General features: G+C 43.5%; 1 non-coding gene across 1 annotated transcript; it reads right to left on the bottom strand.

Moving 5' to 3' along the window:
* Nucleotides 1-5163: 5163 nt before the first annotated feature.
* trnat-agu (transfer RNA threonine (anticodon AGU)) lies at nt 5164-5237 on the bottom strand. The gene has a single exon. It is a non-coding gene; the product is annotated as a tRNA-Thr (tRNA).
* Between the last annotated feature and the right edge of the window lie 17311 nt (nt 5238-22548).

The raw sequence follows: 22548 nt of genomic DNA, 5'->3' as shown, positions 1-22548 counted from the left end.
GATTGTTTTACCAGGAGGGGCTCAATAATAACAAACCCCCTGCAGGGAATGACCGCAAATTGAGCATCCAAATGGGGTAAGTGGGCAGCTTTCTGGGTTCTAGGTTCCCCCTACCCCGCCCCTCCCTCCCTCCAGTCCAAGCCCCTCTTCACTTTCTTTGGGACTTTGATGAGGGTGAAATGGGGAAAGTTCCCATTGATGTTTGAATGCTGAATTGCTGCAGAGATCTGCGCACGCGCGACGTAGCACCGCCCCCAGTGGGACGTCACAATGAGGAGTGGAGCGCATGCGCAGTCTTTCCCCAACTCAGTCTGTGAAGCCATTCACTCAATCAGGGGAAGATGCTTTAAATCAGCTGCTAATGGAGACTTCCCGGGCCCGGGGGAAGGGAACAAACAGCATCTACTTCCAGCAGCCACTGCTTTGGGAGCGTGTCCGCAGATGTGCTCAGAGATTAGCATTGAGTGGTTGGAAGTTGAGGGGGAGTCGGGGAGTGTTTGTAACAGACACTGTGGAGCAGGAGCTGCTCCCGGAACATGGAGTGAGCCGGGGACACGGGGAAGGGAGAGTTCATTCTCGGACAGTGTCTGGACAGGCTCAGAGAGACACAATGGGAAGAAATCACTATTGAAAATCACTGACAATTTCACCACCCAAAGGAGAGGGAATTTTCCTGCTTTAGTTCCAGTCTCTCACTGTTTGTTGGATTGTGAACAGTGGGGGGAAAATAGCCGCAAAATAACGATGTGGACAGTTAGACAAAGAACATTTATTGCAGACACCAGGTGAGAAGTGTGAAAGGCACATTTTAAATAGTGGCTGCTTGTTTTCCGTTGAAATAGAAATGTGACTGTGTAAAGGTCACTGCTCTTTCGGACAGTCCCAGTCATTGAGCAGTGCAGGGCTTGTGTTGTTTCTGAATGTCACAAACTTGTTGTAAAACCACTGCAAACACCTGGTAAACAGAAGCTGAATACTGCAGTACTGCAGTGGAGTCAGACACTGACACTGTTTGTGTTCCTGGTTTTCATTTTGTGATTGTTCATAATGATTATTATTGGGACGATTACATTGATCGCTTTTGTATCTTCTACCTCACCAGTTCTTTCATTCCTGCAGGAAAATACATGAAGGAACCTGAATGGATGTGGTGATTCTTGGACACAAGGAAAAGTGCAGTGATCTCGTTCCAACACACAGTCGGTACAGGATCACTCCCAAAGCACAGAGATACTGCCAGCTCATCAGTTCCACTGGAACAAACAAAAGAAGTAGTCAGACAGACACTGATCCCAAAGTCAAGAGACACATTTTCAATCCAACAGTCAAACAACAGCAGGAGAGACAGAAGTTGTTTCCATTTCACTCCAATTCAATACAGCTGACAGGTTGAAACATCAATCACAGTGCAAAAACAAACTCACTATCAGATCTAAATAAACTCTGTCACCATGGTTACATTTTAAATATAAAACTTGAAACAGAACAGACAAAATTTACATGATTGAAAGGTGCAGAATGAATGCAAAGAGGCTTCAAGGGGATTTGGACAGGTTAAATGAATGGGCAAGAACATGGCAGATGGAATATAATATAAATAAGTGTGAAGTTCTCCACTTTGGTAGAATAAACAGAAAGACAGAGTATTTCTTAAATGGTGAGAGGCTGGGAAGTGTCGATGTCCAAAGGCACCTGGGTGTCCTTGTTCATGAGACACGAAAAGCTAGTATGCAGGTGCAGCAAGCAATTAGGAAGGCAAATGGTATGTTGGCTTCATTGAAAGCGTATTTGAGTACATGAGTAAAGATGTATGAAGTCTAGATGAGACCGCACCTGGAGTATTCTGTACAATTTTGGTTTCCTTATCTAAGGAAGGATAGACTTGTCACAGAGGGAGTGCAACAGAGATTCACCGGTCTCATCCCCTAGGATGGTGGGATTGTCTTATGATGAGAGACTGCAGAAACTGGGCCTAAATTCTCTAGAGTTTTGAAGAATGAGAGGTGATCTCATTGAAACAGACAAAGTTCTTACAGGGTGTGCAGGGTAGATATGGATAGGATGTTTCCTCTGTCTAGTGAGTCTAGAACAAGGGGACACAGTCTCAGAATAAGGGCAGGCCATTTGAGACTGAGAAGAGCAGGAATTTCTTTACTCAGAGGGTGAGAAATCTGTGGAATTCTTTATCCCCGAGGGCTGTGGAAGATCAATCATTGAACATATTTAAGACAGAAATCGATAGATTTCTAAATACTAACAAGATCAAGGGATATGGAGATAGCAGGGAAAAATGGCGTAGAGGTAGATGATCAGTCACGATCTGTTTGAATGTTGGAGCAGGCTCGATGGGCTGAATGGCCTAATGCCCCTATTTCTTATGATCCTTTGAATCCCAATAATGTACATCAGACGTTAGACCATGTTATGCATTACATACCAGTTCAAAAATGCCACAGAGATTAAGACTGAAAGATACATTATCAATTCCATTACTACAAAATGAAGGACTTGGAGCTTGCAGACCAGCCCATGTATCAGATTGAAAGTTATATTTTCATTCACAATCGTTTTCACAGAGCTAAATATTAAATATCAATCCACAACTTGTACAGGACTACCAAATAAAACCTACAACTGTAAAATACAGTTAATCCATATTTTAAATTAAACACAAGGCAAACAAATATTGATACATTAAGAGAGCAGGAAACAGTGAGAGCAGAGTGGAGCATAAAGAGCCCAGGAGCGGGAGCAAGAGTTCACTCGGGGAGCAGGGAACAGCGAGAGCAGGCGTCAAAAAAGGCAAAGGAATACACAATTAATGGGAGAACACTGAATGGTGTAGAGGAAGTGAGGGACGTTGGAGTGAATGTCCACAGATCCCTGAAGTAGCAGTACAGGTCAATAAGGTGGTTCAGCAGGTATATGGAATCCTTTCCTTTATTAACTGAGGTATAGAATATAAGGGTGATCTGGGTGTCCATGTCAATAAGTCACTGACAGCTAACATGCAGGTGCAGCAAGCAATTAGGAAGGCTAATCGTATGTTAGCCTTTATCGCAAGAGGATTTGAGTACAGGAGTAGTGAATTCTTGCTTCAATTGTATAGAACCTTGGTTAGACTGCACTTGCAGGACTGTGTGCAGCTTTGGTCCCCTTACCTAAGGAAGGATATTATTGCCATGGAGGGAGTTCAACGAAGGTTCATCAGACTTGTTCCTGGGATGGTGGGACTGTCCTATGAAGAGAGATTGGGGAAACTGGGGCTGTATTCTCTAGAGTTTTGAAGAATGAGAGGTGATCTCATTGGAACCCACAAAATATTTAAAGGACAGTCAGGGTCGATGCAGCTAAGATGTTTCCCCTGGTTGGGGAGTCGAGAACCAGGGGACGCAATTTCAAAATAAGGGGCAAGCCACTTAGGACAGAGATGAGGAGAAATGTTGTTACTCAGAGGATTGTGAATCTTTGGAATTCTGTAACCCAGAGGGCTGTGGAAGCTCAGTCATTGAGTATGTTTAAAGCTGAGATTGATAGATTTCTAAATACAAATGACATAAGGGAATATGACGAAAGTGTGGGGAAAAGGGCATTGAAGTGGATAATCAGCCATGATCATATTGAATGGTGGGGCAGGCTCGATGAGCTGAATGGCCGACTCCTGCTCCTACGTTTCTATGTTCCTAACTCCACATTGTCGATGAGACACAGCCTCAGGCCGACTTGTCGGGTGTTGCAAACAGATAACACTGCTTCTGATCTTCACCAGAACAGAGTGAGATGTGAAATTGATCATCAAACAGACTGTGAGAGAATACAACAGAATAAAACACATGGAGAGACACTGTGGAATAACAAATAGAATTGATTGGAATGTTGAATTTTGATTGGAATGGATAAAACAGCAGAAACAGCAGATTAAATTGGGACAGAAAAGAGAAACTGATGGCAAGAAGGAAGAAAAGAAAGGATGGATCTGTTCACTTTTTTCAGTTTTTTCACTGGTCCATCAAAGCTGAATTAAAAAAGATGCAAAAAACAGAGAATTTCACCAAAAATTGAGATTAAATGCTGCCGAAACCTTGAATTGAAGGATGCCCCAACAGATCACCTATTTAACTGTCTCCTCACTGGGGGATTTCAATCAATGAGCAATATTATTCTCTACTTTTCTTTTGTTAAATGAAACCACTACTGTCACTTGGAGTTAATATCCCTGTGTTCCAAATCCTGAATAATAAAATTGTGAGTTTCGTGATATTTTCTGGACACATTTCCTGCTGAAAGAACGAATAACTCTTTTCTAATTTACACAATACTATATACACACTCATCAAGCCTCCGAAACTAGCATCCTTGGTGCTGCTCTCTCCTCCCAAACCTCATCTCATGTGACTGTTATATCATCACTCTGATTGTGGGAGGGGTTAATCCCACTGTCTTCAGCATTAACCCTTTACATCCTCATACTGCACTGTCTGTCCAAAAAAATCGGTGGAGGGAACTTGAATTATCAAAACAGCAACAGCTGCCAGTTGAAAATCAACTCAACCCATCAGAGAGAGACTGTCAGAGAACTTCCTGCATCCAGTCCTGACCCTGTCACATTAAGCAGCTGCTCAGCCAGACCCCACTCTCATCAACACTGAAAATTTTTACTGAGACCCTTCAAATACTGTTCATAAAAGGCCGCAAAGATCAAAGTTCACACAGTTGTATTAAATGCAACAAAGTTTAATATCTTCTCACCGTTTCTCGGTAACCACATGAGACATAGGTTTTCTTATTTGGTTCCTTTGATTTTTCTTGTTCCTGACTGACAAATATTCCAAACCTCAGATAAACCCTCCCACTTGCGTCATGTCCCAGTCTCGGTTAAAAGCAACACATAATGACACAAACACTCTCCTTCAGTGAGATTAATATCAAGCTGTTTTCCAGGTTGAATGTAACTGTGAACAAATTTATGTCAAAGAAGTTACCTTTGATGTATCAGCACTAAAATTCTGTACAAGGAGGAACAGCCATTCCAAAAACATATCCTTCACAAAGGCTGTTCTTTTATGTGATTGAAATTCATCATGTATTTTGAATTAAAGTTCACAAGACACCGATGTTAGTGTTGATAATGAAACTTTTCAACCATGTTGCTGCTGTGAAATAAAGCTCTGCTGGGAGTTGAACCCAGGATCGCCTGTTTACTAGACAGGTGCTTTAACCAACTAAGCTACAGAGCCAGATCACAAATGTGTGTGCAATTGAAATCAGAGGAAGGTCTTGTAGAGAGTGGGCAGGCTTTGGCGAGTCAAGAGCTGAGTTCGTCACGGCTGAGTTCCCAGCCTCTGACTCGCTCTTGTCGTTGTAGCTGTAGTTGTAATTGTAATAGGCAACCGTCCGTCTCGGAAGACGATGGGCTACGCCCGGGGTGTACGTCACTTCTGTATTAAACATAGTTTGTTGTGGCTGTAGAGGATGACTCGTGAGTGACAATCCCTTCCGCAGCTGGTACAGATCAATATCATTGGCCCGAGGTCGACTGATAATTTTTCCTTCCTCTGAGCTCTCTTTCCCACCATCTGGTCATTTCTTTTGTCCTCTGCTTTTCCCATGGTCTTCCTGAATGCCTTTCTCCAGGAATTCCAGTCAGCAGGAAGGACTTCCCATGCATCGACTCCAATCCCAGTCAGCTTGAGATCTCGCTTTGCAGATGTCCTTGTATCACAGACGTGGGTGACCTGTTGGTCTCATGCTGATAGCAAGTTCACCAAAGAGCATGTCTTTGGCAAAGCGACCGTCATCCATTCAGCACACATGACCCAGTCAACAGAGTCACCGCTGACTCAAGAGGGCAAACATGCTGCAGATCCCTGCACGCTGGTGTACTTCCTCATTCGGCACTCTGTCCTGCCAGGAGATGCCCAATATCCATCTGAGACAGCGGAGGTGGAAGCTGTTCGGCTGCTCTTCTTGGCTTGTATAAGTTGTTGATGCTTCTCTACTATAAAGGAGGGTGCTGAGAACACAAGCCTGTTACACGCAGAGCTTCACATTTTCGATCAGTTTGCTGTCGGTTCACACTCGTCTTCTCAACTTTGATATGACAGCTGCAACATTGACAATCCTGGTGCTGATTTCAGTCTCAAGGGACAAATTGCTGGTGATTGTTGATCCAAGGTATGTGAAGCTGTTGACAACCTCCAAAGTGAGGTTGTCGATGTTGATGGAAGGTGGAGTCTCTACGTCCTGGCCCATAACTTTGATCTTCCTGATGCTGATCGCCAGTCCAAATTCCTTGCAGGCCAGGGAGAACCGATATACAAGCTGCTGTTAATGAACTTCATTATGGGATGTCAGCACAGCGTCATCAGCAAACAGCAACTCACAGACCAAGAACTGACTCATTTTGGTCTTGGTGCGCAGTCTTGCCAAGATGAACAGCTTGTCATCAGCTCTGGTATGCAGGTGGACACCTCCATCTGAGTCACTGAAAGTTTAAAATAGCAGCATGGAGAAGAATATGCCAATTGTAAAGGATGTGGGCTGTGAGGAGGTTACAAGGAGGCTTCCAGGGGACTTGGACAGGATAAGTGAATGAAATGACAGATGGAATATAATGTGAATAAATGTGAAGTTATCCACTTTGGTAGAATAAACAGAAAGACAGAATATTTCTTAAATGGTGAGAGGTTGGGAAGTGTTGATGTCCAAAGGGACCTGGGTGTCCTTGTTCATGAGACACTAAAAGCTCGCATGCAGGTACAGCAATCAATTAGGAAGGCAAATGGTATGTTGGCCTTAACACAAGGGGTCATGAGTACAGGAATAAAGATGTCTTGCTGCAATTGTATAGAGCCTTGGTGAGATCGTGCTGGAGTATTGTGTACAGTTTTGGTTTCCTTATCTAAGGAAGGATATACTTGCCACAGAGGGAGTGCAACGGAGGGTCACCAGACTAATCCCTGGGATAGTGGGATTGTCTTATGAGGAAACTGGGCTTGTATTCCTTAAAGTTTCATTTAAAAGGCCATTTAAAACTGAGATAGGGTGGAATTTCTTCACTCAGAGGGTGGTGAATCTTTGGAATTCTCTACCTCAGGGGTTTGTGAAAGTTCAATCATTGAGCATGTTCAGGACAGAAATTGATAGAAATCTTGATACTCATGACATCAAGGGATATGGGGAGAGCGCGGGAAAGCAGTGTTGAGGTAGATGATCAGCAAGGATGTAATTGAATGACAGAACAGGCTCGACAGGTTAAACTTCCTCCTCCTACGTTCCGAAGAGAGTTGTCACCAGGACACAGCCCTGTTTTACCCCACTGCTGATCGTGAAAGTGTCTGATGTTGCTCCATTGTAACTGACGGAACTGTGCATGTTCTCGTGGAAAGAAGAGATGACGCCCAAGAGTTTAGGAGGGCAGCCTATTTTCCACAGCAGTTTGAAGAGTCTGTCTCTGCTAACAAGATCGAAGGCCTTGGTGATGTCTTTCAAGACAATGTAGAGTGGTCTGTACTGTTCACAGAACTTCTCCAGTAACTGCCGAAGTGAGTTGGTAGAGGTTGCGGGTATGGAAGGTGCTGTCTAAGGAACCTTGGTGTGTCGAATTCCTTCATATGTCCCTCTAGCATCCCCCAGATTCAGCGGCAGATTGTATGCTGTTGCAGAGTTTTAACCAGTATTGAATGGTGCAGTGCCGAGCAGTCTGCAGAGACTTGTTTCTGGCAGCTCTGAGAGCCTCTAGAGTTTGTTTGCTGGAGACTTGTTTGTAGTTCATGAGGGCTCTCTTCTTAGTTGCAGTAACTGACTCCATTTCAGTCCAATAAGCCTCAAACCAGTCAGCATTCCTCCCATCTCTTTTCCCATACACAGCGAGTGCAGAGTAAAAGATGGTGGCGTGCAGATGATTCCACTTTGATACCACACCGAGGCCTTGGGCGTTTTCTGAAAGAGCCTGATCTTGGATGTTGAGGAACTCCTGGGTCCCTTCTGGATCAGTGGTTCGGCTAGTGTTGATCCGAGAACGACATTTCTTCTTGGATGGGTGAAGCTTCCTTGGCTGAAGCCTGACCTTGCTACACACTAGGGAGTGATCAGTGTCACAGTCAGCGCTGTGATAGCTACGTGTGATGAGGATACTGCTGAGGGTGGTATGTCTGGTGATGATAAGGTCTATCTGGTGCCAGTGGCATGATCTCGGACGTCTCCAGGACACCTTGTGGCACAGCTTGACCTGGAAATAGCTGTTCGTCACACAGAGTCCATGGTGGCAGCATAGCTCCGGAAACCTCTGTCCATTTTTGTTCATCTTGCTAATCCCCTGGTGCCCTATGCTCATTGGCCAAGCTGTAGTCAGTACCCAAGCTTGCGTTGAAATCCCCGAGAAGGTATAGTCCCTCGTGCTGGGAATTCTACTGATGGCAGTGTCAAGTGTCTCATAGAATTGATCCTTGACATCTGGGGTGGAGGTGAGTGTCGGGACATAGATGCACATGAGATTAAGTGGGCCCGCGCTTGTTGACAAGTGAAGGGTAAGAGGTCTCTCTGAGCCAACAGTGGGGGGTTCACTCATTGCAAGTGGCATGTTTTTTACTGTGACCCCACTCCATGCTCACGAGTTGCCTCTTGGGCTTTCCCTTGTCAGAAGAAGGTGTAGTATTTCTCTTTGAGGGGTCCACTTTGAATGAGTCTAGTTTCTTGCAGCACAGCAATGTCCACATTGAGCCTTGTGAGTTCCTTGTCAATCACAGCTGTCTTGTGTGTGCTATCAACCTGCAGAAGGTTGTCATTAAGGCCAGGACACATGGTCCTTACATTCCAGCTTGTGATGCGAAGCACTGGTGTCTTCTTTGTTGAGTTTGTCTTGCCTGGTGCATAGATTATCAATCCGCCAGTTGAGAGATATCTCTCTAAGCTCCAAGCACCCGTTGAAGCACGTAGGTCGTGGCAGGACAGCACCTAACTGACTGGGAGCTGCACAGCTTGGAGTAGGTGGTAGTTATCCAATGAGACGCGATGATCTCTCCCACTGTCAAAAGTAACCCCTGGTGCTCATACTCTAGACCAATTGAGTGAGAGCTTATAATTGGTAACTGTTTCTTCCCATGTTTTGCTAATGTTTAACCACAAAGCTGGAGTGTCCTCTCCAGGGCACAGGCCTGGGCAAATAGTATGGAGACACTGAGCATCAGGACACCCTCTCAGCATTGCTAGTATTGTCCAAAGGAAAGGAAACAAACAGCACTGTTTGGTACCAGCTCTGCTGTAGGAGTTGCTGGAAAACTACCTGACAAGTAAGAGGTAACCGCCTACGGGACTCCACTCCGGATTTACTGTCCAGGTTTACTCCCTAAGCCTTCTTCTCTCTCAAGACACCCACAGGGAAGTGAGACTTTTTGCCCATCGATGGGGCTCTGTTTCTTGGCATCAGGATGGAACCACACGCCAGTGGGCCTGCATGACATGCACAAGGATATCACACACTGCCCCATCCCTGTGACAGCTCAGAGAGATCCCCTGATGATAATGCACCCCACAGGAAAATCACAAACAGCCCCCTCCCGAGGACAGCTCAGGGTCAGATACTGCACACACTGCAACAACAGTGACATTACTGGATTAGTCCCTCCATTCTGAAAAACAAGCATTCACCCTACTTTATGCTTTCCGTCTCTCAGCCAATTTTGTATCCACGCTGCCACTGCCTCTTTAATCCCATCTGCTCAAATTTTGTTAACAAGTCTATTTTATGGTACTTTTTCAAACACAATTTTGAAGTGCAGACACACACGATCAACCTCACCACCCTGGTCAACTCTCTGTGAAATTTCATCAAAGCAATTAATTCATTAATTAATTCATACACAATCTTCTGTTAACCAATCTGTACTGGCTGTCATTTATTAGCCCATGTTCTACCAAGTGCCAGTTAATTTTCTCCTGGATAATTGTCTCGAAAAGTTTCCCCACCACTGACATTAGACGAACTGGTCTGTAGTTCCTGGGTTTATCTCTCTTTTTAAACAGGGCTGTAAAATTAGCAATCCTTGCAGACTTATCTTTCAGTTCTGGAAAGTCTATTGTGGACAATTTCTTTGGGCATGACTTTAACTAATTAAAGCAACAGGATACTTGATTAATAAGTCCAGAACTTTTATTGAGAGTAAAATAGTACTTAATAATTGGAAGTAAAATTATCTTGAACAAACTTGGGGAATATAACTTGACAGCTCTAGCAGGTGTGTGGACTGGTCGAGCTTGGTCTCAGAGTGTCACGGTCCTCTTTGTCCAGTCTAGCTCCCTCAACAGGTGGAGAACTTGGTTGATGATCTGAGCCTTTACCCCTGAGGTCTTCCAGTGGTCCTGCACACTGAAACCTCACAAGATCCCTACTTTTAACCCCTGGATGGCCATCATACCACCATGTAAAATAATAATTGGTCTGAGCTGTTGCTCGGTACATTTAATTAATGTCTTCCACTAACAGCCAACTGTCCTCAGAATCTCAGACATGAGTACAATGGAGTGGTTTCACACTGTCTCCCAATCTGATCTGAAACAAGTTTCCTGTTCATTAAATCGAGACTCTTGAAAATGCTGGAAATACTCAGCAGGTCTGACAGCATCTTTGGAGAGAGAAACAGAGTTAACGTTTCAGATCTGTGATCTTTCATCAGAACTGGGCTGAAATTGTCTGAGGGACTGAGATTGTGGAATCAATTTCAGGGTCAAAAACATTGTACTCTCTCAGGATGGGAAGATGGTGATTATTAAGTACAGTGCAAGAATATAGATGCTTTTACATTATTTGAATCAACATTGATTTAAAGCTTGTGCTCACGAAACCTATCTTTTGATCAAAATGACACTGATAACAATGGAAAAAGCAACACATACATTTCACGACCACAGGACTTTGTAAAGCCTTTTACAGCCAATGAAGGACTTTCCAAGTGTAGTCACTGTACAGTACAATACAATACCCTACAATAAGTATATTTCACATTCGAGTCACGCAAGTCCCAGGCAATGACCATCTCAAACAAGAGAGAATCTAACCATCTCCCCTTGACATTCAACAGCATTACGATTGCTGAATCCCCCACTATCAACATCCTGGGGGTGACCATTGACCAGGAACTGAACTGCAGTAGCCATATAAATATCATGGCTACAAGAGCAGGTCAGACACTAGGAATCCTGCGGCGAGTAACTCACCTCCTGACTCCCCAAAGCCTGTCCCCTATCTACAAGGCACAAGTCAGGAGTGTGATGCAATACTCTACATTGCTTGGATAGGTGCAGCTCCAACAACACTTAAGAAGCTCAACGTCATCCAGGACAAAGCAGTCCACTTGATTGGCGCCTCATTCACTATATTCACTCTCTCTATCACCAACGCACAGCGTGCACCATCCACAAGATGCACTGCAGCAACGCAGCAAGCCTCCTGACACAGCACCTTCCAAACCCATGACTTCTATCACCTCGAAGGACAAGGGCAGCAGATGCATGGGAACACCACCACCTGCAAGTTCCCCTCTGAGCCACACACCATCCTGGAATTGGAACTATATCACCGTTCCTTCACTGTGACTGGGTCAAAATCCTGGAACTCCCTTCCTAACAGCACCACATCGACTGCAGTGGTTCAAGAAGGCAGCTCACCACCACCTTCTCGAGGGAATTAGGGATGGGCAATAAATGCAATAAATAAAAATAATATCAATAAAAAATGACATTATCCTGTAATCCCCAAAAGTAGAAAATACGTTTGAAAATGAAAATATAATAAAGCACAGTCAGCATGGATTTCACAAAGAAAGACTTGATTAACCTTAACTTTGAAGAATCAACAGCAACAGTAATACAGCAGATGAAGAAGAGTTTAAGTTAATAAAGCCTCATCCTTTTAAGTGCTTGAACCAACAAATTGTGGGTTAGCAAACAAGCACACTAACTGACAGAGCTGGGTGTTGTGCTTTCTCGATTCCCCTAAAGTAGGGTGTCAATGAGTTAAATCTTCAGGTTGCTGCAACCAGAATAGCCATTGTCCACGATCAGTTTTACTGTTATAAATAAAGATGGAACATTCATTGTGAATCTATAGAAACAGTCTGGTCCTGCACACTGCAGACACATCCACGTCATCACCAACCAGCTCTCCTATAATTGATGCAGTTATTTGACTGTTCCCCATTAGCTCCATGGAATTAATTTTGAAAGATTTTAAATTGCAAGAAGTTTTGTTAATATTCAGCCCTTGAGAAGATATCATTCCCTGGCCACAGTGGAGAGAGCATTGAATATAAAACAGTAGACTACCAGGTAACACAGTGAAAGCTTATCAGCTAAACTATAATTACTTACTTTTCTTATTTTTGCTCTTGCTATTCGGTTTTTCATCCTTTTCAGTTCCTGACTGTGGATATTATTGTGATTAAATGCGAAAAGATGCACTGTGTCTCAGCCCCGCTATATTGACTCTTTCTCTGTACAGTGCTGTATACACTCAGATACTGACAGTGTCTCTCCCTCCCTCAATTTTCCAGCCCTGACATTGCAGAAAGTGCTGTTCAAAGTTACACATTCTGACTGTTTGCAGTTGATTAGTGAGAGATTATTAACGTAATCTTCTGCATCGCTGCCTCGGTTAATAACGGCAGATCTAAGTCACATTTCAGATACAGAAACAGATGCATCAATTATTCACTCTTTCCCAGAGTGAGTGAGGCCGGGACAAGCAGCAACATTCCAGCCCCACACTCTGCAATTACCCAGCACCACTGAAAAGCAGTGAATACAGATTCAATCAGTGGGTTAATGTCCATTACAGGGATGCAAGATTCCACGGCCCAGGACAAACATCCCCATACACCGAGAACAAGCTCAGGAAAACCCGGGGGAGTTAATATCCCAATCACTGAGCATTCCAGTAACATTGAACAAGTTCCAGAACTGAGTGAACCTTTCAAAGTACAGAAGCGATGACGAGGTCAAAAAGGTCTGAACAGTTGAGGTGACTGAGCGGTTTCAGCTTCTCTGTTCAGGTTGCAGCTTTCACTGGAGGCATGTGTTTTAATCCCACTTCTGACAACTTGATTTTCAGTTACTTTGCAGAGTTTCCTTGAAGGTTTGAGGTAGAGTAAATACTGAGGAACTGTTTCTAACTGCTGAACGGTCAATAACCGAAGGTTACAGATTTAAAGTGACTCACAAAACCAGAAGGAACATGAGGAAAAATTCATTTCTGCAACATGTGGTTAGGATTTCAGTTATGTGGATAGATTGGAGAAGCTGGGGTTGTTCTCCTTAGAGAGGAGATTTGATAGAGGTGTTCACAATCATGAGGGGTCGTGACAGACCAGATAGAGAGAAACTGTTGGTAGAAGGATAGAGACTCAGGTAAAAGCTGTGGCTCAGTTGGTCACACTCACCTCGAAATCACAAGCTTCTGGGTTCAGAGTTCACAGCTGACACTCCAGTACAGCACTGAGGGTGTTGAAGGTGCTGCCTTTCAGGTGTGATGTTAAACCAAGACCTGGTCTGCATGTTTGGGTGAATGTAAAAGATCCCATGCTGCAATTTCAAACAAGTGAAGAGCAATTCTCCCTGGTGTTGTGATCAATATTTGCCCCTCAATCAGATCAGTCGGTCATTATCACATTGCTGTTTGTGGGTATCAGCTGCTGCATTTCTGACATTACAACAGTGATTACACTTCAAAAGTATTTCATTGTCTACAAAGTGCTTTGATATATCCAGTGGTCAGGAAAGGTGCTATATAAATGCAAGTCTTTTCTTTCTTTATCACAAAACATTGCTGTGTAAACAATGGTTCCTCATGTCACCTCTGGTTCTTCTGCCAATCACCTGATATCTGTGTCCTCTGCTTACTGACCCTTTTACCACTGGAAACAGTTTCTCCTTATTTAAACTATTGAAAACCTCCATGATTTTGAACAAATGTGTCAAATCTCTTCTGAATTTTCTCTGCTGCAAGGAGAACAACCCCAGCTTCTCCAATCTCTCCACATAACTGAAATCCCTCACCCTGCTACCATTGTGGTAAATCTCTTTTTTATTCTTTCCTGGGTTGTGGGCACTGCTAACACAATGTGATTCCTGTCAATGCAGCGGCCCGCTGACATCATCGGAGAGCGCCAAGCTGCACATAGGCACAGCTACATCTTGCCAGGGTTAAGTGGCACATGCACAGGATGATGTCATGGCTCAGCACCAACATCATCGCATATCCGCCCATGGTCCACCTTCGCACATTCACGCTAAAGCGTCATCGGGTATCCAGCCTCTCACTCAGCTGGAGGAAGCCATTTCAACACTCCCCCCTGCTCTCATGCTCACATCTCTGTCCTGGGATTGCTGCAGTGTTCCAGTGAACATCAACGCAAGCTCGAGGAACAGCATCTCATCTTCCGATTAGGCACACTACAGCCTGCCGGACTGAACATTGAGTTCAATAATTTCAGAGCATGACAGCCCCCCATTTTACTTTCATTTTTAGTTGTTTTTTCTTTTTTCTTCTTTTTTGCTTTTTTACTTTTTTTACAACCTTTTATATTGCATTTATTTCATTTCATCTTAGTTTATTCAGTTTGCTTACCCACTGTTTTTTTTCAGGTTTGCACTTGCTGCTGTTCAATATTCAGTCCGTTAACACCTATTCTGTACTAATGCTTTGTCTTTCAACACATCATTAACATATTGTTTGCCTTTTCTCCATGACCTTTTGGTCAGCTATGTGGCCTTGTCCAACCTGCACCTTCTCCTTTGTTATCTCTTGCCCCACCCCCACCTCACTTGCTTATAACCTGTGACATTTTTAATATTTGTCAGTTCCGAAGAAGGGTCAGTGACCCGAAACGTTAACTCTGCTTCTCTTTCCACAGATGCTGCCAGACCTGCTGAGTGGTTCCAGTATTTCTTGTTTTTATTCCAGAAAATATTTGTTTGCTGCAAAAAGTACATGGAAGGTAAAATGAAATGGAAGGGTTGTGAGGCAATTCATTCCTGCACTGAAGGAAACTGATCTCCTTTGCAATCTTTGTATTGTTGACTTGGTGCTGTTTTTGAACTGTTTTGTAATGTATCTTTTTATAGTTTTTTTAACGAATAAAGTATATGTTGGAAATTTAAAAAAAAGCTCAGAGAAGGTTCACTAGATTTATTCCTGTGATGAAGGGGTTGTCTTGTGAGGAGGATTGAGCAGGTTGGACCTATCCTGATTGGAGTTTAGAAACATGAGAGGTGATCGTATTGAGACATATAAGATCCTGAAGGGTCTTGACAGGGTAGATGCTGAGAGGATGTTTCCCCTCGTGGTGGAATCTAGAACTAGGGGACACAGTTTCAGAATTAGGGATTTTCCATTTCAGAAGGAAATGAGGAGGAATTTCTTCTCTCAGACAGTCATTCATCTTTGGATTTTTATCTACAAGGAAGTCAAGGGTTATGGGGGGCAGGCAAGAAAGTGGGGTTGATGCCATGATCAGATCAGCCATGATCCTATTGAATGGCGGAGAAGGCTCGAGGGGCCAAATGGCCTCCTCCTGCTACTATTTCTGTTCTTATGATCTCATTGCAGCTTGTTCCAAATAGAGACAAAAGAGTGGAATTCCATAGGAGAGGTGAGAGTAATTACCCTTGAGTGAGTGTGGCATCAAGGATCCCTAGCAAAATTGAAATCAATGGGAATCAGGGGAAAACTGTCCACTTGTTGGAGTCCTACCTAGCACAAAGCAAGATGATTATGGTTGGTGGAGGCCGATCATCTCAATCCAGGACATTGCCTCAGGAGTTTCTGAGGGTAGTGTCCTGGGCTCAACCATCCTCAGCTCTTTCATTAATGAGTTTCCCCTCAACTGAAGTCAGAAGTGGGAATGTTAGGTGATGATTCACAACTCCTCAGATACTGAAGCAGTCCATGTCCGCAAGGGCGAGACCTGAACAACATTCAGGCTTGAGCTGATAAGTGACAAGTGACTTGGTTGCCACAAAAGTGCCACGCAGTGAACATCTCCAATGAGAGAGAATCAAACCATCTACCTTTTAATACTCAGCAGCATTATCATCACTGAATCCCTCACCATCAACATCTTGGGGGTTACCATTGACCAGAAACTAAACTGGACCAGTCACATCTATACTGCGGCTTTTAGCGTAGGTCAGAAATTTGGAATTCTGCAGCAAGTATCTCACCTCCTGACATGCCAAAGCCTGTCCATTATCTACAAGGCACAAGTCAGGAGTGTGATGGAATACTCTCCACTTTTATGGATAGCTGCAGCTCCAACAACACATAAAGAGCTCAACACCACCCAGGACAAAGCAGTCCTCTTCATCGGTACCTCACCCACCACTTTAAACATTCACTCCCTCCACCACCAGAGCACAGTGGCAGCAGTGTGTACCACCTACAAGATGCACTGCAGTAACTCGCTAAGTAACGTTCGACAGCACCATCCAAACCCGTGATCACTACCACCTCGAAGGACAAGGGCAGCAGATGCATGGGAACACCACCACCTGCAGGTTCACCTCCAAGTCACTCACCATCATGACTTGGAACTATATCACCATTTCTTCACTGTTGCTGGGTCAAAATCCTGGAACTCCCTCCGCAATAGCACTGTGGGTGTTCCTACACCACATTGACTGCAGCAGTTCAAGAAGGCAGCTCCCCACCACATTCTCAAGGGCAATTAGGGATGGGCAATAAATGCCAGCCTTGCCAGCGATACTCACATCCAAGAATGAATAAAAAACAAATCATTCTCCACGGATTCCCCACAATCCAGGCATGGACATTTACTTCACGAGCACAGAGCTTTGTATAACTACAACATGAGTTCCAATCTTCAGATTCCATTAGCCTTTCACATTATTTTCTACCAGTCCACTAGCTTTTAGTGATTCAACACTCGGGTCTCTGCTTCTCCAGTTTCTAACATCTCACCACTTATAAAAAACACTCTGATCTATCTTTCGTTGGTACGAGATGACCCCACATGTTAAACTCCATCTGCCAAAGCATTGCTCACTCACTTAATCTATCAAGAAGATTTGAAAATAAATTTCTTGCCAAAGGATAATGTTCTGCTTCTGCTCCCTCGCCATTTGCTTTTCCCGTTAGTCTTTCATTTGGTGTAAATCCAGAGAAAGTAAAGATGGAAGGAAGGAGGGAGGCAAAAATCTTGCTTCTTTTCGTGATCCCTATTTGATCTTCATTCCAGTCCAATTTGGGTGAAGAATTCCGATTGTCTGTCTCAATTTTAATAAAGGATAAACAATTCTGGAATCACCAGCGAGATATTGATAAGAACATGTTTCCAGGCCAACTTTCCACAAAAGCTCCCCCACAACAATGTACTAGACACTTCATAAACTAACGACAAAATTGGGATCCGAACCCACACATGCAAAGCACGCAATGCATTAGCACGCCACCGTCTTAACCTCTCGACCACCTTGTCAGCTGTTTGGACAGTACAGATCCTGGCTGTGCAGCCAGATGTGCAATGATGGAAATGCAGCTTCTGTAAGTAAATGCAACTTCCATCACATCAGGTCATGGCCTGTTGGGAATGGAGCGGTGTGAAACATTTCCAGACCATGTCCAACACGTTTCGACTCAGTGTGAAAATCCACCATGGAAAGACTGGAACATACAATCATTTCATCACATCATGATTAACATCACTCAGACACCTGAACCATGAGGTCACTGACGAAGTCATGATGACCGAATTTCTCATGAAATGACAACTGAACTAACTGACTGGAAGAATTGCTTTAATTCCACACGATCAGAGAGGCACAGCCTCAGACCGACTTGGCAGATGAGTATTGATTGAATAATTTCTATGTGAGGAATGTTCCAGCATCATAAACCAGGGGAACGTGCTGACTGAGCTGTGTCTTCATCTCTTCTGGGCAGTCTGACTGTTCACCCTTCATTCTGCTCTGATTCACTTTCCCAAAGCGGATCTACAGATTCTCAAATCTGTGGACTGGGTTTTCTTATTTTGTTCCTTTTGATTTTTCTTGCTCCTGACTGAATAATATATTCTAAACCTCGGATCAACCCTCCCCTTTGCGTCGTGTTATAGTCTTGGTTAAAAAAGACACAAAACGGCACGAACAGTCTGAAATATACAACACGGTCACACTTTCCTTCAGTGAGATTAATGTTGAGCTGTTTTCCAGGTTAAATGCAACTGCAAACACATTGCTCTCAAAGAAATTGTAGGGGATTGAGTTGCCGTTGAAATATTAGCATTGAACATTTGTACAAGGAGGAACAGCCATTCCAAACTGACATCCTTCACAAAGGCAACCACTGAGCTGTTTTCTTGTGTGAATAAAATTCATAAGAAAAGTTAAAGTTCACAAGAAAACAGATGTAAACGATTGATAGCTAAACTTTTGAAGCAAAGATATGAATCCACGATTTTCTGATTATTGGACAAACACTCGAGCCAACGAAGCTACTGAGCCAGATCAGAAATGCTGTGACAACTAAGGGCAGAGGAGGGCACTCTTTATTCTCATCCCACTTCTCCACTGGTCACAACATCTATTTCAACTTTTCCCACTTACTGAAACAGTCAATCATATACTCTATTTTTTCCCAGAATAGAAGACACTGGCCACATTTCTTTAATGAACAACAAAATGATTCATTTATTGTAGAACAAGTTTTAACTAGTCATGAAGTAAAGCATAAACACACAGGTGGAAATTTTAAAAGTTCCCTTTTCACCTTTACTTTCAAAGTCTTTTTTAAAAATCTTCGAGCCACATGCGCACACACACATACAGAAAAGATAAAAGGGATGTTTTTTTAAAAAATTTTAAATTTTGTTACAAACACAAAAAAAAACTCTTGGGCTGTTTACTTGCTCATTTTTGAAGAAAACATCAGATGAGATACGTTGCTCCAAAATTGGAATACAGTCTAACTTCTGAGTATACGTAGACAGGTCACTAGGGTATTTTAGAACAGTTCTTTTCAGAAGGCACTGAGAATTAATTTTAGCAGGCCTTCTTCAAAGACATGCGACAAGATGAATTAACACACTGGACTTCTCAGGATCTTTTAAAGATTTTCTGGAAAACAAGCTGGGTTGTGGTCTTCTCTCCTTCCTTGACACTTCTTCAGGCTAACTTTATCAGCTGCTCACTCCAGCAGGTAAAACACACTGACTCTACAACCAAAAGCTTGTGAGTTTTCTGCTGTCTGAGGTGTACGTTGCTGCTGCCGAGCTTGTCCAATCAAGGGGCGCAAATGCCTTCACTAACCACATCTCCCTGTTACCATGGTTTCTGTTCTATTTTTAACTTGAATTATGTGAAAAACAGGAAACATAGTTGCCAAATTGGCTCTTTTGGTGCTCTCTTGAAAAAGAACTGGTCCTACATTTATTCAATTTGATTATGACTTCTTCAAAAAATATTTTAACAGAAGAAACAGAATCACTTCCATAACATCATGTACTTTCCCTGAGCTACAGGTTATTGAAAGACTCTCTGGCTGTGTTTATTTTAGGTGATTTTGTACTCAGGTTCTTTTGGAATCCATGTGTTTGCAGATCTTTGTGAGTGAGAGATGTGGAGATATGCTTAAAAAATTTCCCTATAAATTATTCATATCTCCGTCTTTCCCCGAACTTTGTGCAAACACATTAATGCGGGAATCACACACATCAAGCCTTCAAACCTGTCTGCTGAACATTGAAAGGTGACAGTGTTTATAGTAACGGGGTTCCATTTATTCAGATACATCTTGATGATTCACACATGTAATGTATTTGTATATTATATTCATGACATTATGATGTAAATAAACACTTCCTTGCACTTGCCACGCTTGGTGAACATTTTCTCTGCTGATGCCCCCTGAATATATTAGAGAACATGGTGACGAGGTTGAGATAAAAGTCTGTAAATATAGGCAGCAAACAGCAGCAGGGACTGCAGTGAACAAGATTTACGTGACATATTTGTGCTTATATTGGTGGGTGAAATAAGATACTAAACACACGAAATCCTACATTTGAGCTCGCGGAAGATTGCTCTGTCTATGGAGATAGCATCAAAGAATGCTCAGGAATTTTGTCCTATACCAGTGATAGTAACACACTTCAGGGTAACTTAAAAAAAACTGGTAAAATCGGCTTTCACATAACAGATGAAATTTTGCACAGAGAAGTGTGAAGTGATACAATTTGAAAGGAAGTATGAGGAGAGGCCATATAAATGAAACATGACAATTCTAAAGTGGGTGCAGGAGCAGAGAGACAATGTACACCAATGTTAGAAGGATTGAAAAGGTAACTAAGAGCAAACAGGACACTTGGATTTATTAATATAGGCATAGAGTAAAAGCATATAAGTTATGCTAAACCTTTACAAAATGCTGGGAATGAATGGCCTCTTCCTGTACCTCCACAGAAAGCTTCCATTCCAGGTTTACACACACTCATCAGGATCACTCTCCACAGATCCTGCCACTCCAGGCTCGGACACCAACTTCAGGATCACTCTCCACAGATCCCGCCATTCCAGTTTCGGACACCCACTTCAGGATCACTCTCCATACATCCCAGCACTACAGGCTCGGATGCCCTCTTCGGAGATCCTAAATCTCCAGACACGGACATCCTTTGAGGACCACTCTCCACAGATCCTGCCACTCCAGGCTCGGACACCCACTTCAGGATCACTCTCCACAGATCCCGCCATTCCAGGTTCGGACACCCACTTCAGGATCACTCTCCATACATCCCAGCACTATGGGCTCGGAGACCCTCTTCAGAGATCCTAAATCTCCAGACACGGACATCCTTTGAGGACCACTCTCCACAGATTCTTCCCTCCAGGCTCAGACACCCTCTTCAGAGTCACCCTCCATCCATCCCGACGCTCCACGCACGGCTATCTCCCTCAGGATCAGATCAAAGAATGTTGCTTGTCACTTATCAGCTCAAGCCTGAATGTTGTTCAGGTCTTGCTGCTTGCAGGCACAGACTGCTTCAGTATCTGAGGAGTTGTGAATCATCAGCGAACATGCCCACTTCTGACTTATGTTGAAGAGAAAGCCATCAATGAAACAGCTGAGGATGGTTGGGCCTAGGGCACTGCCCTGAGAAACTAGGGATCCAGTCATGAAAGGTGGAGGACAATTAAATAACGAACCAGATGAGGAGGCTCCAAAAACTTCCCTATCCTCAATGTTGGTGGAGCCGAGCACGTCAGTGCAAAAGATGAAGCTGAAGCATTTGAAACCATCTTCAGTCAGAAATTGCTCAGTGGATGATTCATCTCGGCCTCTTGAGGTCCCCAGCATCACAGCTTCCAGTTTTCAGCCAATTCACTTCACTCCACATGATAGCAAGAAACAGCTGAAGGCACTCAGTACATCAAAGACTATGGGCCCTAAAAACATTCCGGCTCGAGTACTGAAGACTTGTGCTCCAGAACTAGCTGCGCCCTCAGCCAAGCTGTTCCAGTAGAGCGACAACACAGGCATCTACTCAACAATGAGGAAAATTGCCCAGGTGTGCCCTGTCCGTAAAAAAGCAGGACAAATCCAATCTGACCAATTGCCGCCCCATCAGTCTACTATCAATCATCAACAAAGTGATGGAAGATGTCACCAACAGTGCTATCAAGCACCACACACTTAACAATAATCTGCTCATCGATGCTCAGTTTAGGTTCTGCCAGGGTCTCTCAGCTCCAGGAAATAATTTGGCAGATAGAGTAGAATGTGGGAAAATGTGAGGTTATCCACTTTGGCAGGAAGAATAGAACAGGAAAATATTATTTAAATTGTGAGAGATTACAGAATGCTGCGGAGTAGAAGGATCTGGGTGTCTTCGTACATGAATCACAAAAAGTTACCATGCAGGAACAGCAAATAATTAGGAAGGCAAATGGAATGTTACCCTTTATTGCAAGGGGAATGGAGTATAAAAGTAGAGAAGTGTTGCTACAAATGTACAGGGTGCTCGTGAAACCACACCTAGAGTACTGTGTACAGTTTTGGTTTCCTTATTTAAGGAGGGATATACTTGCATTGGAGGCAGTTCAGAGAAGGTTCACTAGATTTATTCCAGTGATGAAGGGGTTGTCGTATGAGGAAAGTTGAGCAGGTTGGACCGATACTCATTGGAGTTGAGAAAAATGAAAGGTGAACGTATTGAGACATATAAGATTCTGAGGGGACTTGACAGGGTAGATGCTGAGAGGAAGATTCCCCTCGTGGTGGAATCTAGAACTCGGGGACACAGTTTCAGATTTAGGGGTTTTTCATTTAAGAAGGAATTTCTTCTCTCAGAGCGTCATTAATCTTTGGAATTCTCTGCCGCAGAGAGCAGTGGACGCTGGGTCATTGAATGTCTTCACGATTTTTATCTACAAGAGAGCCAAGGGTTATGTGGGCAGGCAGGAAAGTGGGGTTGAGGTCATGATCAGGTCAGCCATGATCCTATTGAATGACGGAGCAAGCTCGAGGGGCCAAATGGCCTA

The sequence above is a fragment of the Heterodontus francisci genome, unplaced genomic scaffold, assembly GCF_036365525.1.
Source record: "Heterodontus francisci isolate sHetFra1 unplaced genomic scaffold, sHetFra1.hap1 HAP1_SCAFFOLD_58, whole genome shotgun sequence".
In the NCBI taxonomy this organism is placed as follows: Eukaryota; Metazoa; Chordata; class Chondrichthyes; order Heterodontiformes; family Heterodontidae; genus Heterodontus; species Heterodontus francisci.
This window is presented reverse-complemented; position numbering and strand designations above follow the sequence as displayed.